We start from the raw sequence: 16194 nt of genomic DNA, 5'->3' as shown, positions 1-16194 counted from the left end.
AGCATGCAAAAATAATGGTAAAAAACAACACCAGAGATGAACATTTCGAAATGACTAGTTAACATCAATATCTTGAATTGAAGATCAACCCTTGCACATCCTTTTTCTGTTATATTTTCATTTTCAAAATAGCCCCTGAAGAAAGTACCAAGTCCCAAAATGCATTGGGCATGAAAGTTAGGATTGTTTCACAGTGGTTATGTATATACATTCTGCACACAAAGAACTTTGTGTTTGTAATGTGGAAATACTAATATTATGTATATTCATGAATCATGGAAAATATAAGAATACATAATGGCAATGAATATGATCATATTCAAGTAATTCCTATTTATATTGTAACACATCATAGTGTACATTCCACACTGCGTTCAAGTTTATTTACTTGATAGTACAATTACTTTGAATGTCCAGCCATCCCTGTAGAATGCTCTCTGGTCCTAGATCTCTTTGCAGAGTGAATAGAAAGTGAATAATTAGCACTGTCCATGACTAGAGGTCCCTGTGGAACTCAAGAGCGGTGCCTCGTAATAGGCTGTGTTATTGCATCAGTTATTTTTTAAACCCTAGCCATAAAAATGTTTAAGAAGGTATACCCTGATGGCATTGCCTGAAGTGGACTAGACACTGTTGTTTTTTAATAACTCTGTGATAAAATTGTTAGTTATAGAGCAACACTAAAATCTATCAGATGGTAAACTGTTTTCTATCCCAAGTTGCTTGCAAGTTCCAAATCACATAAGTGGATCATGAGGACAAATACCCTTTTTGGAATCCGCATCCACATCCATCACAGAAAAATAGCAGGAAGACAGCCGATGGAATCCTGCAATAACAATAAACATCTGTGAGAGATTGGGTAATATTTTGACACACCAAATCTGTGTCCCCTTCTGGAGCACATATGATCCACAAAGAAGTAAATTACCCCAAGCCAATCTGATTGGTTACCCAAAATAATAGCAGAAGGCACCATTATCCTGGTCTAAGTTATGTCTGGTCCCTCCTCTAGACAAGCGAATAATAATAAAAATAATAATAACAACACTAAGATGAAGAATGAAAATGACTCTCTACCTTCCATTTTAATGTTGCTACTGCTCACCGAGGGACTCTGTGACCACATAGAGAAATTTGAATACCTTCATTTAACATTCTAATTTAAGAGAGCTCTAATTTAAGAAGCTCTGCGTGTAGATGTGTGGAATTCAAGCTTGGTATGATAGAGCAATATGAAGCATGTCTTTGCTTACTATATTACCTTAAGGAACTGGCATGGCTAACTTCCAAATAGGTAGTGTAGAATGCATGCTAATGTGTTAGGATGCAGCTTTCAATATCCCCCAAAGGAGTTAGATAATTGGAGTCACTTAAAGAACAGAAACTATGAATGATAAGTGAACCTTCTCTGAAATATGTGAGGGAAACAATGAAAATAGGAATACAGCAACATACTTGTATGTCAGGGCAGTCGGATACTGCCTCATTGAATGAGTTGCCTTGTACTGTAACAAATATAAATCAAAATGTATGCTAAATCAATCTATGTATACATATTTCTACTATGTGATAATTAGATAAAATATAGATTAAATTTACAAATGTAGTTGCTTACAACCGAACATCTAAAAACATTTTTACAGCAGATAATTCAAAATGTCCCAAAGAAGGTGGGAGGTAATCCAACATTACAACCTTCCCTGAGTAGCCCATAGGCATTCATGAATTTTAGTGTTGATTACTAGAGCTCACGATTAACTCAATGTTGTGTTCAAAACAGCAGTCTGAAGCTCTCTTAACTCAGAAAATACTCCCATTACTGCATACTGACCATCGGATATTTAATTAAATCTGTCATCATGTGCTGCCTGGACTGCTATAAGATAATGAATACTCACCTCACCAGGGCCACAACTACAAAACTAGGCCTTCAGAATGTGTTTCAACCTCCAAAAATAAGTCCACATCAAGCTTGCATTGATAGCTAAGATTCAATGTGCTCTGTATCTTGGGAGTATAAGACTCAAAACTGTGTACTGCCATCAACATATGATCTTAGCTATATACATTTCATGAACATACTAAACAATTGAACTACTCAGAGATGTCTTCCAACACATCTTCAGAACCATCAGGGGTCTGCATCACAGAACATTAGACATGGGCACTAACCCTACCTGATTCAATGTGATCTTCCCTCAAACATTTTTATCAGCTGATTACACTATGTTGTGATCCTGAAGTAGCTCACTGAAGTGACATTTATATATACTAAAAAGTGCTAGCAATTAAGTATTCAGTTGCCCTTTATACTGACGTGTTAATAATTTGTAAATATATTTACAACCTAGCCCAAACTTGTGGCTCTTTAAAATTACATATTTTTCAGCCACATATTTCTAACTAGCTAATAAAAAGGTAACTGTACATACCTATCATTGTGTAGCTATGTTTCTAAAGTACTTTTTTCCTCTGTTGACTATTGAAAATAAAAGTCAACCACCCCGATCCAATATAATTTTAGAAATGGTATGCCTGTTTTAGCTAAACCTAACCCTTAAAAATACTGATTCCTTGAGTTATGTATTAAGTTATGTAGACTGTTATGTTTTAATGTTTTGTGACTGAAATCTGGTCGTAAAACATCAACATTTGAACAGCAAGTCAAAGATGTGAATGTTAATAAAGGCAAAAACATTTTTAGGAGTAGGCATTTGTTCCTGTGACCACTTCCTACTGCAAACATTTTCTTCTTTTTTTAGAGAAACAGAGTCTATTTAAAAAAAAAGAGAGATTGTTTTATTTGAAAGCAATCACAGACATGGTGGTGTACTGGCTGCCATGCCTGTGACTCTAGATTATCATGTGGGTCGTAATTTGCAACCTACCTCATGCATAGAAACGAGGTAAGTCAAATTCAGGCGTAGCCTGTGAAGGTAAGAGTGGTGGGGCAGGGCAGGGGGGGAGTCGACAGACGACGATGAGAGTAAACTTAGTTTAAAGAAGCAAAATTGCAGCAAGTGCAAGGTAAATGGTTTTTGTTTTTTTAAATGTAAGTTTCACCCACTTTCACACAGGGAGCCAGTGAAGTTTATTTAGAAGGGGTATGGAAGCTGTTCTGGGAGGGGTATTCGCTACAAGGCGGGCCGCAATATTCTGAACCACCTGCAATTTGCCCAAGGAGGCCTGGTTGGCCGAAGTCAACAGTGCATTGCAGTAGTCGAGGCGGCTCAGCACTCGAGCCTGCATCAACATTTTTGTGTGGAAGAGGGTAAAAAAGAATATACTCTTCTTAAGAGGCTGAGGGTATGAAAACAAGTCCCCGCAGTGGTGGTGGCATGTGCTTCAAGCGTACATTTCTGATCAATGCAGATTTTTTTTACCACAGTTTTCGGAGTAGAGGCTGAGCCAAATTCATTCATAAGTCAATTGAATTCGGGTCTTCCGAGGCATACGTAGTAGCAACAAATGTAGAAAAAAACAAAGGTGAAAGGAAACATCAAAACTGTCCTTGAACTAAATGACCAGATTCACATGACTAAGTTGTGAGGCAACTTGCTACTGCCAATCAGCTGCTTAAATTACCTGGGGTGTTGTCTCCGATGAAAAATCTGATTGGTTGTTCTATCCTGGAAGACCTGGCATATTCTGCTCCTGTTTCACAGCCCCAGCTTCTCATGAACCTGTCTCCACAGTTTTCGTGATCTTAGCATTCTATTTCTGTCATTCTCCCGAGTTACTCCTCAAGTAGCCTAAATTCACCTGGTCTTTGAGTCATGACACTCATTTCTACATGCTCAAAAAAGAGACACTAAACAGCCTATGCACATCAATATGAAACTCAAGTTTACGATCAGGGCATGCACCTTGGATTGCAAATAAAAACTACTTATTATAATCTCTGGGAAAAATATGAATCACTAGAGACTGCTCAAAGGAGACCTTAAGCACAGTATCTGAGCAGACCTTGAGGGTTTTCAGTGATTCCAATGAGTTTTGTGGGCATTATCTTTGCTGATGCATTCTTTTGTAATCGCTCTCTGCGTACTATTCATGCACATTCAGCCTTGGCAGTAATCAGCAGCAACAAAAGCACTCTTTGGACAGATTCTTGTAACATTCAAGACTAATGACTGCATGTTCACTGATACTGAATTTGTACTGGTGTTTCACTTTACTCTGTCATGCTATAGACAGGATTAAATACATCAATAAAGCATATGCAACAGGAATAGCTCATTACTACATATACAAATGAAAGACATTAATCCTAAGTGTATGCTCTAAATATGCAACCTAAACAACTCAGACAAAAATAGCAACAGACCAAAAGATAGAACATTCCTGTCTGAAGTAAGTTGTTACTACACGCTGAGAGGAGAAACATGACTCACCAGTGCATGCTAAGAGAAGTCCTTATACACTGGACAAACGCAGTCACTTAGGAATTCTGTATATGTTTCCTCTGTCTATGGGATATGATCTTTCATAAACCATCTTTTTGTGATTATTTGTCTGCACTTCATGCTGATTTACTCCTGGAATGAATCAAATTCTTGGAAACTGAAACAGTAATTACTACAGGCCAGATTCACAAAGGTAAACGTAGACCTGAAGTCTAAGGTTAGCCCAGAAGTCTAGATTTAGACCAGAAGTCTAACTGTAGACCTGAAGTACAAGGGTCCAATTTAAAAAGGTAAACTTAGACCTGAAGTATAATGTTACCTTTGAGAAAATGGGCCTAAGGCGTCATTTCTAAACTTAGACTTAAGGTCAAAGTTTACCTTTATGAATCAGGCCCTGCATGTTCGCAGTGTCTCTCTCATGTTCATGCTCATTCACTCCTTGCATGAATGAGAGACAATAAAAGTGCTCCATAAGAGGATTCATACATATTCAAAACCAATAAAATGCCTGGAGACTGTTGTACCTGAAGCAAATGCTCAGAGGAGAAACAGTGTTCACCAATGCATGCTCAGGCAAAACCTTAAGAACAGGACATGAGCAGCCCCAGAACATTTCTAGATAATTGTGATCTGCCTTTTAGGGCTGATATTTCAAGAATACTTTTTGTGGTCAGTGTGTGTTCCCTGTTAATTCTCATTCATTCCTGGCATTGACAGAGAAAACAAGTCATAGTCTGACTCATTCAGGTTATTCACCATTAAAATGCCTAAAGGTAGATAAAGAAAAAATACATATGATTAGAGTAAAATAGTAATCATGAGTGCATGCTCAGAGAATACCTTAAGCACTGGAAATTGTTAGTTTCGAAAAGGTTGCAGAAGTGACAAGTAATGATATCTATCAAAATTGTGTTTTCATATAGATATGCACACACACATATATATATATGCACACACACACACATATAAACACAAGTGCACAGGCACACACACACACAAACACCCACCCACACACACACATATATATATATGCCGCTCATCGACCAAAGCTTGCTTTTACCTGCCGTGTCGGACTTCTGAGGACACCGGAGGGATTCTACTGCCGTGTTTGACTTGGTGAAAACCAGAGGGCTTTGCTGGAACTTTGCTGGAACTGTTCACGGCCCCCGCTCCGCGGGAGCCGTTCATGGGGCTTGGGCTCGGAATCTACACAAACCGAGGGACTGCGAGGACCAGCAGGCTATTCCAGCCACACCTGCAGCCTCTTCCCTTGGTGGTCACCCCCCTGCCTGCCTCCTTATTACTCTTCGCGGCCCCCACTCCGCGGGAGCCGCTCATCGACCAAAGCTTGCTTTTACCTGCCATATCAGACTTCTGAGGACCACGGAGGGATTCTACTGCTGTGTTTGACTTGGTGGAAACCCGAGGGCTTTGCTGGAACTGTTCAAGGTCCCCGCTCCACGGGTGCCGTTCACGGGGCTTGGGCTCGGAATCTACACACACCGGGGGACTGCGAGAACCAGCAGGCTATTCCAGCCACACCTGCAGCCTCTTCCCTAAGTGGTCACGCCCCTGCCTGCCTCCTTAATACTCTTCGCGGCCCCCGCTCCGCGGGCGCCGCTCATCGACCAAGCTTGCTTTTACCTGCCGTGGCGGACTTCTGAGGACAACGGAGAGATTCTACTGTCGTGTTTGACTTGGTGGAAACCAGAGGGCTTTGCTGGAACTGTTCACGGCCCCCGCTCTGCGGGAGCCGTTCACGGGGCTTGGGCTCGGAATCTACACACACCGAGGTACTGCGAGGACCAGCAGGCTATTCCAGCCACACCTGCAGCCTCTTCCCTTGGTGGTCACCCCCCTGCCTGCCTCCTTATTACTCTTCGCGGCCCCCACTCCGCGGGAGCCGCTCATCGACCAAAGCTTGCTTTTACCTGCCATATCAGACTTCTGAGGACACCGGAGGGATTCTACTGCTGTGTTTGACTTGGTGGAAACCCGAGGGCTTTGCTGGAACTGTTCAAGGTCCCCGCTCCACGGGTGCCGTTCACGGGGCTTGGGCTCGGAATCTACACACACCGGGGGACTGCGAGAACCAGCAGGCTATTCCAGCCACACCTGCAGCCTCTTCCCTAAGTGGTCACGCCCCTGCCTGCCTCCTTAATACTCTTCGCGGCCCCCGCTCCGCGGGCGCCGCTCATCGACCAAGCTTGCTTTTACCTGCCGTGGCGGACTTCTGAGGACAACGGAGAGATTCTACTGTCGTGTTTGACTTGGTGGAAACCAGAGGGCTTTGCTGGAACTGTTCACGGCCCCCGCTCTGCGGGAGCCGTTCACGGGGCTTGGGCTCGGAATCTACACACACCGAGGTACTGCGAGGACCAGCAGGCTATTCCAGCCACACCTGCAGCCTCTTCCCTCGGGGGTCACGCCCCCGGTTGGAACACTATAAAACGCCTCATTTGTCCTGGGACGCGCGCGGGACCAGCCGGGCTAAGCCCGGGCAAAGGGCGGGCCATCTGTGGCCATCCGGGGCCAGAGGAAGCCAGGCCGGACTATCCCCCTAAAACTCTGTTAATAAGGGTTGAGGTCTAGCTTACTTGTGCTACAATTAATTTGTATTCTTCATGTGACTTTTGTGTGTGGAGAGCAACAGTTTATTGTCTCCCTTACGCAACCACTTGTTTAGCGTGTAACTCTTCTCTTGCATATATTCCCAGTTATTCCAGTTAGTCTATTTGTGTTTTGAGACAGAATCCTTAAAATATCTAATATCGGAAAGGGGCAAAAAAGTGATTTTACAAACACTGGTGGGTTCATTACTAGGAGCATGGATGAGTTTATTACTAGGGCGCTGTTGCGTGGGATCGAGAGATAGCCCTCACTGTGAAACGGTTGTCTACCGATCCCTTCCATCTTAAACGCTCCTCGTTAGGCACCATTAGGGACACAGCTAGCCCTGTGCAGACTCTTGTCTCTCTAACCTCGCCAGGTAATCCGGGGGTAACTGGTCAGGGTGAGGGGGAATCTGATTTATCAGGTGCTTGCACCTCGGTGGCACTTTCTATCATGAGTTCCCTATCGGAGGTTAGCCCCAAAAAAAATTAATTAATACACAAATTTCACTTAGTAAAAGGGGGGAAAGGAAGCGTGGGGGGGTCCACAAATGGGCAAATTTCCTAAAGTTACAAAAACTTCTAATAGTAGAGGGCCTTTCGCCCCTCTCTTCAAGCCTATTTCAGATAAAACAACATCCACTCACGATGGCCTTGGGAAGCACCCCCCTGACTTGTCTTCACGTCTGTCATTGCTTGCACAGCTTCCGGACAATATTTTTGATAAGATAGAGCACTTGATGAAATCGCTGATGCTCCCCTTGTTTGAAAGAATCAAGTTAGTACTTGAAAAATTGGGAAATTTGGAAAACACTGTTTCGGCGTTTTCCAAAGCTCCTCAAAGTTGTTTATTGGTTCCTAACTGCTTGGATAAGGGAGGATCTGAGTTAGCTTCAGGAGGTGCTATCATACCATGCCCTATCACTATTCCTCACATTGCCACCCCCATCCAAAACGGAGAGGTTGGAAGATGTAAGGAGCGGCCAATTACGATAAGCCCCCCACCTGTACAGGTGCGTTTGGGCGGGAAGGGGTTGGAAAAAACTATAGTGGAGGGCGAGGTTCCCTCTCAAGATAAGACGGACCTGGGGTCCAAAGGAAGAATGAGAAAACATCCCTGTATTGACCTTCTACCTGATTCAGCGCCTTACACTGTAATCTTGTCAGGGGTACCTGAGATCCCACAGGACAAAATGGAGAGTCATAGGGAGCTGAAAAATAAAGTTATTTTTTGGCTTAGTAACTTCAGACTCCTCCCTGCCCATATTAATGGTGAAATTCTGTTTGTTAGGAGGGTAAGCTGGTTGGGTGGTAGACTAAAGGATCGGGAAGGGGATTGCATAATTGTAAACTTTAGGGACCCTAGGGCAGTAAAGTTTATTTGTAATGAGGGGGATCTCAGTAGGGAGGGTTTGATTAATACGCACCATCTAAGTTATTTGTATCCTCGTTCAACCTCTGGAATCCCCCTGATTTCATGCAACTGGTCCGATATGCTCCCAAGACATCCAAGGTCTGTATATAGGGAGCATTGTCATCCTCCATGGGTCCACTATCTTGATCCTCACTTTAAGTACCCAACTGCTACCTTTAATTGTTTCGCTCCCCTGTCTACTCTGGAGGAAAATGACTGACTTAAAGATGGTAAGGCTGTGACTATGTACGCCTCTACTGGGAACCCATCGCAAACCATAGGGGACGTAGGATGTAGCCTAAGATCAACGTCTAATGAGGTTTTCCTTTCCCCATCTCCTCACCCTAATAATAATAATACTGTTATGGGAGTGTTGTTTTAAACTCTAGTGGAAGTTGTCTGGAGGGGTCTGGTAGCCCCGTTCCCCCCTGATAAATGCTAAATTCACAACAAAGGTTTCTTCCTGGAACATAGCAGGCCTGGAAGCTAAATTGGGCCTACCCGATTGGTCCAATTTGATTGAAGAATCTGATATATGGTCCTTCCAGGAAACATGGGCTCTGGCCCCTTATACCGCCTAGGCTATTTAAATTACTCTAAACCAGCAACTAAGGGTACTAGGGGTAGACCGGTGGGTGGACTGTCAATCTGGGTACGCCAATGTGAGGGTGTAACTGTGGTGGAGTTTCCGATTAATTGGATATCTTGGCAATTAAGATTAGTTCCACAAAGGGCCTTAATATAATTATCATCAATGTATATTCAAGGGGGATTGCAGGGGGGAGATGTCCGCATACTATTTACCTATTAGAGGAATTTCTCAGCTCCTTATCGAACACTGATAATAGGATCGTGATGGGGGACTTTAATACCTGTTTCGAGCCCCTTGGTCTGGACGATGGGAAGCTCTCTGAGGTTGAAGATTCCACGTGGGGGATCCCACAGTTGGAGCTTCCGCCAGTTAAAAAATGTACGCAGGTGGCCATGTACATGAAGGGGTTGTGTTTAGACAAGGGTTTGCGGGCGGCCAATGGTAGAACCAAGTCTGACAGGCTAGGGGCAATGACCTTTGATAATGGCAGATCGAAGTCACGTATAGACTATATATTGGTAAACTTGGGGTTGTGGTCAACTATAGAGGATATGATGGTAACATTTAGATTAGAGAGCGACCATAACCCCCTAGTCCTGTCCTTGACTGAAACTAGTTTTATTGACTCTCCCATGGCTGAAGTCCCTGTAGTTCAGGGCAAAGTCTTATTAGCCAACGATGAACGCAGAGTGCGATGGCCAAAAATCCTCCTGAATGAGGGCTTATTGTCTTCTATTAAGCACTTGCTAATTTGTACTGTGGATAATCTTAAAAACTTTAAGTCCCAGGAGGAGTTAAATGATAACATCACAGGTATACATAATGTCTTTTTTTCTGAGCTTAAAACCTTCTCTGTCAATAGTATTCCACATAACTCCAAAAGCAAAGAACTGAAATCTAGTACATGGTATGACAAAGGCTGTAGGCAGGCACAACGAGCTTTGCTCATATCTATTAAATCCAGAATACCAGCTGCCATCCTCAACTGTAGGGCTTTATGCAAAACTGCCCAACTGTATGCCAAGAGAAGCTGGGATGAGGGCCGTTGGAGGGGGCTTCTCCTGGCTTGCAACGGGCGCAATATGACACAGTTTTGTCATCTTCTGAAATGAGGTAACCATTCCATGGATAATGTTCCTTCATCCTTCGTGGAACCGCAGCAGTGGGTTTCTTATTTCGAAAAATCAATTTAAACTTAAGTTTAGGCCAATTGTTGTAAATCTGCTGTCTTTGCAGGCCGAACCACTGATTTTTACCTTTAGTGAAGTGAAAGCTGTTTTAATTAACATCCCAAATAGCAAAGCTCCAGGGCCTGGCTGTATACCAGCAGACCTTATTAAACATGAAAAAGATGTCTGGGTTCCTTATTTGACCATGACCATGCTGGCAAATGCCCTTGCAAGTGGAGCATCGGTTCCCGATTCTTGGCTAGGGGCAGAGGTTTTGCCTATTTATAAGAAGGGCGATCGCTCTGCCCCGGCATATTATCGGCCAATCAGCCTTATCTATGCGATACAAAAGATTGTGGCACGTTTACTTCTGGGACGTATCCAGGGCTGGATGGCTGACTCTGAGATATTAACTCCACTACAGACAGGCTTTCGGCCCCATATCAGCCCACTAGACCAAGCATTCAGGGTTATGCTCCTGTATTGGAAAGAGGTCTTGCTTGGGGGTGGCAAGCTTTATGCGGCATTTGTAGACCTGCAGTCCACATTCGACTTTCCCAAGAACTAAGTTGTGGGAAGTTCTATTGGGGTTAGGTATGCCGAAAGCAATGGTGGCACTTCTTATCAGTTTGCACAAGTGTACATATGCCAAAGTCCGTTGGGGGAAACCGGGGGAGGTTACTGATAGATTTGAGGTCTCTAAAGGAGTAAGGCAGGGGTGTGTGTTGGCCCCTACCTTGTTCTCCCTATTTATCAATGGGGTTATCAATTACTTTTCCAATTGCCCGACCGATGCACCCACTCTTGCGGGCCAGAAAGTCCCTCTTCTCATGTTCGCAGACGATACGCTTTTAATATCAAAGATGTGACAGGGGCTTCAGCTTGCACTGTCTCGCTTTGAGCTATTCTGCCGTGATCATGAGTTGGAAGTCAACATAGGGAAAACGAAGTTTATGGTCCTACGTTCTACTAAACCTGTTGAAGCTAAGGTTGCAATGGGTGGGGTTACTCTTGATCAGACTGCTGTGATCACATACTTAGGGGTTACCTTCTGTGAAAACATGAGTTGGAAACCACAGATAGATCTTTTATCCCTTAAGCATGCCTAACTAGGCGGAACACAGAAATTCCCTAACTAAACCTCTGGCACCATTGATGAAAATGTATGGTTCCAAGATTTTACCGGCCATTATGTATGGAGCCGAACTATGGGGTTTTAGTGATTTTATTCAACTTAGAGTAGCACAGAATAATTTCCTAAGGTCTGCAATTGGGTTACCGCAATCCTCACCTCGTATCCCCTTCTTATATGATCTAGGCTGCAACCCTGTTGAGGATATGGTACGGTTTAGACCACTGGCGTTTTGGCGACATATGTGGTCAACACCGGAACTGTCCATGTATGCTAGGGCTCTTGCAGGAGTAAAAAATCCACCCGGTTCATCTAGGATATCTTGGTTGAGTGAAATCAAGGTTTCCTTGATTGATATGGGGTTGTGGTCCCTTTGGGTTGACCCTGCCTCCGCTGTTTTCCCGTCCGAGAAACTCTTCAAGGAACTGTATTGGAGCAGGGTCCAAGAAAAGAGATATTTATCTGCTCTGGGTAGGACTAAGACAGCATTGTTTCTGGACAATAAGGACGTTCCGGTCTATGAGGATTATTGGGACATCATTACAAAGCCATTAGATTGCAAATTATACCATCAGTTAAGGGTGGGCACGCTCACGCTCCAAGGGCTAACGAGCTCTTGGATCCCACCTACTACTGACAAATGTCCCGTTTGTACAGATATGGTGGAAACAGTACATCACCTTCTCTTCTGCTGTCCCTTGTATTTATTGCCTAGAAGAGTTTGGCTGGCATCGGTGTGCCGTTCTATGGGGACCAGATCAGCCCTAACTGCTTGTAGAATCTTGAGATCTGATACCACGGAGTGTATTGTTATAGGGGTATCTACATTTATCAGTTGGGCTTGGTCTCTTCAGCTTCGGTATCTGAGGTCTTAACTTACTGTGTTTACACTGTGTCACTATGTTAGTCTGAAGGTTGTGTATTTTTACTACCCCCATGTATTCTTCTTTTTAGTATATATATGAATTGTAACAGTCATGTGTCTTTGTACTTATATTTAATACTTTTTTAACAGGTTCTTAGGTGATATTTTAATGATGATATGTTTTATATGCTGTCTTTTATGATGTAAATCGAAATAAAGACTTTTTTGACTGACTGACCTATATATATATATATATATATATATATATATATTCCATATGAGGCAAAATGATAAAACAAATAGCCAATATTATGAGAGATCTTTTCCTCTCTAGCAGAGCCAATATCCCGTCAATTGGCTGAAGCTCCCTAAAGATGGGTTTATCCAAACCTATGAATCACAATGGGTTTTACCATATAGTCGAAATTTTAAACCAGAATCATTTTCAATATCACCCTGAGCTCAAACGGTTCCAATACACCTTTACGTTGGTTATATTCAGGTGTCTCTAAGGTATTTAATACACATTCCATTTGTTTCATGTTTCACACTTCTTTTTAAGAAAGCACTGTTTTAATCACCCATATTTAGAACAATAAATGTCAGGAGTGTTGTTTCTATATAAACATCTATAACATGTCTACTTTTGTACTTGTGTTTTACTTACACGTTTGTTAACTGTTAATATTTTTCATGTTCCTGCTAACAACTGGCCTTTTTCAGTGGGTTACTGTTATAGAAGCATCTGTTGACAATGTATGGAAATACCACATGGATCAAAGACATTCCATCTGTGCTAACATCTGTATGTGTTGGTTTGCAAAGCATATTGTTTTTCCTATTGAAAAAAAAAGGTCTAAAATCGGAGCACACATCATCCTGTTTTTTTCAGGATATGAATCAGGTGCATTACATGGTTATAAAGAGTCAGTGCCCATCTAGTGGTTTGTTCAACTTTATTCTCATTTCCCAATAAGAGTAGAAACAATTGTTTTTTTCTTTGTACTCTTTACCACTGAATTATCTTTAAGTGTTATTTTATAAATTCTAACATGCCTTTATAGATTAACAGTGGACAACACAACAGAAAATGGCCTATATTTTAAAAAACTGTGCCATCCATTAAATTTAGTTGAAAGGTTTTCATCCATCATTAGCGATATGAGAATTGAGTTTGTGGAAAACAAAGTAACATTGGAGTACTGCACAGAATGTTGTAGACTGTGAATATTGTCCTTATATGTAAACTTAAAAAACACTTCCTTTGTACTTTTATGAAATGGTGATAATGTTGAACAGCCACATAACATAGTAAATGTTACATTTTTTCCTGGATACAGAACACTATAAAACTTGGGGGCTTTCAAACTTTTAAAGTGAATCAAATTAGTTTTTCACATGCAATTTGTTCTTACGTATATAAAACTGTTTCCCAAAAAGATTTATGGTATGCAAATTTCCCTTGGAAGAGTTACTGTATTCTTCTTTATGTGATCATTATCTTTAAAAAATGATTTCCCCTTTCCCTCCACACAGTGAGCATGGCCACCAACCGGCTCATAGGTGCAGTGGCAGGGACCATTCTGGCTCTGGGGGTGATTTTTGGAGGCACAGGGTGGGGAATAGAGTAAGCACTTTTTCTAAGTTCCAGAGCTTCATTATCTGGTGATATAGTGTGTGAGGTATCTGTATGCACCTGAGCCTCCTCCTCTTTCTCTCTCTTTCTGTACTGTCCCATTGGCTTTGTGTCATGTGGTGACTGTATTTTGTTATGTGGTTTGAACGTGTCCATGTCATGTGGTTTTTGGTCATGCCGTGTTGAACCCTCTCCAGTCTGGGACAATGTGGGGCATACATCAAAATACCCTATTGAAATATTTACTTTAGCTCTTTGTTCACACTTAATGAAATAAACTTTTCAATGTTTTCAGTGCCCTTAAACCGTTCATATCTAAAGTGACAACCAAATAAAATGTGCCCACTGAGTTGTAAAATGCATTTTTTATAAATGACTGTCAAACAGTATTTCACATGGAGAGCACCATCCAAGTCACTGAATTGCATTATAATAATTGGTCCAGGAACACTAGCATGTCTAACATTGTGCTTTCATTTATAGATCTAACACAATTGTACTAACATTCCCTTATTGCATCAAACTGTTTTTTTTTACTTAGAATGTATCCTTTTGACTAGTCATCACTTACGTCTTGAAGTTTATTGGCTAGTTTTCTTTACTTTTTATCTTTAATTAAAAATGATGTCCATGAATGGATAGATGTATCAGAAGAGTGTACTGTGGCATCCCTTCTGTGATGCATGCCACAACCTTGGCACTGTGGACAGAGAGGCGCCACTGTATCAGCCCTGTGGCCAACATTTGGTACTTTTATGGAAAAGTCACACAAAACTCTCTACAAAGGTCTGTTGGGGATACAAAAGAATGGATTTATTAAGCAAAAAGTGCAAGGACTTACAATCCATGAGAGAGACACAATATACAAACTAGCAACAAACATAAGTTCTACACTGAATGTGGCCAGTTCTCCCCTCCATTTTTAATGGGATGCACATATTTCGCGTCTCTACAAACTCATAAGTTAGTAGTTTTGCGATCAAGGTGGTGCCAAATCAGAGATCTTAGCTAGAAGGGAATCATCTGCATATTTAATTGCAATCTTCAACATTTAATAATGATTATACATCTAAATGTCGTTTGAGGATAGTCTGCCCAGCCTGCACACTGAATGTTCTAAAAAATCTGCCTTATCTCAGAATGCAAGGAATACATACAGATCTAACCTGAGACACACAGTGGGGGCAGTTCAGTTGAGACAGCAGCAGTTAGTTAAAAGGAAATATTCTACTGTAAGTCAAAATGCATATACTCTTGGTTTGCAACAGATGTGCTTTCCTGGGAATGAGAGTACATTGTGTTAAGATTGTGTGTCTGAATTTGAACTCAGTGCTAGTAATTCCATTGCTGGTTAGTTTTCAGGATGGGTTCTTCAGCAGAAATACTGTATATCCTACCCACGCCTCTAAGACCCAGCTGTCTTTTTCAGTTTATGCTATCTAGTTAAAATAAGCAACGCAGCTTGTCCATACTGTACCTTTATACATGGGTTCCTTCTGTAGATTAAGGTGTAAGGCCTGATAAATGATCTATGTTTCAACAAGTACATACACTAACACCCCCTTGCCTATTTGCATCAAAGTAGCTAGGAATATGGGGTTTCCAAAACATATGGTGAAGAACATTTGGTGTGACTGGTCTTGGAAAGTCAAAGATATAGGCCAGAAATATAAGTATTTCTAAAATAAAATGCAGTTTTAGATTTCCAAAATGGCACAAGGTTACCAAAATATCACTCCATGTGCATTCCTGTTGGTTATCCTTTTAAAATGTCTAGTAGTGGGTAGACAGTTCTTGATTCTCTATTCTGATTCACACCGTGCACACCAAAGAAATTTGCACAAAGAAGAGAAAGTCTGTAATGAACAATATTTTCTTTGGTCTCATCTCACTGTTTGGATTAAATTGCTGAACGAAGAAAACATGGATATGCTATGACACATTTAATTAATTCATCAATGGCAAATCCACTGTTTCTTTACTGCTCCAGAGCTGAAATGGTTTTTCTGTAGTGCCTGCCTCTCTGACTAACCCTGGTATTGTCCTCAGCATACATGGGCATTAAGTGACATAATGAACCTAAACAAAGATTAGAACTGGTTTGGGACAAGAAACACAGTAAGGGAAAGTGACAACAAATAGTTTCAGCAACTTTATGTGAGATGTACCTTGATAAATGTTTAAATTGTGTCATTCATTCTAAAGCACTTGAATGTTGGAAATTATTTTGATACCTGGTCCAATGTTTTCTGAAGAGTGTGTTCTACATTATTTAGTGAATTTAGGCATTCAAGTTAATGCTTCTGCTGCCATTTATTTTCTATCATGGGTAGAGAAAATGTTCCTAAAGGAAGTAGTATATAAT

General features: G+C 41.6%; 1 protein-coding gene across 2 annotated transcripts in view; it reads left to right on the top strand.

Moving 5' to 3' along the window:
* Positions 1 to 16194, top strand: part of ADAM23 (ADAM metallopeptidase domain 23) — a 711121-nt gene that overhangs the window by 672791 nt on the left and 22136 nt on the right. The window lies entirely within an intron of this gene.

Source organism: Lissotriton vulgaris, chromosome 2_1 (genome assembly GCF_964263255.1).
Source record: "Lissotriton vulgaris chromosome 2_1, aLisVul1.2, whole genome shotgun sequence".
NCBI classification, from domain to species: Eukaryota; Metazoa; Chordata; class Amphibia; order Caudata; family Salamandridae; genus Lissotriton; species Lissotriton vulgaris.
This window is presented reverse-complemented; position numbering and strand designations above follow the sequence as displayed.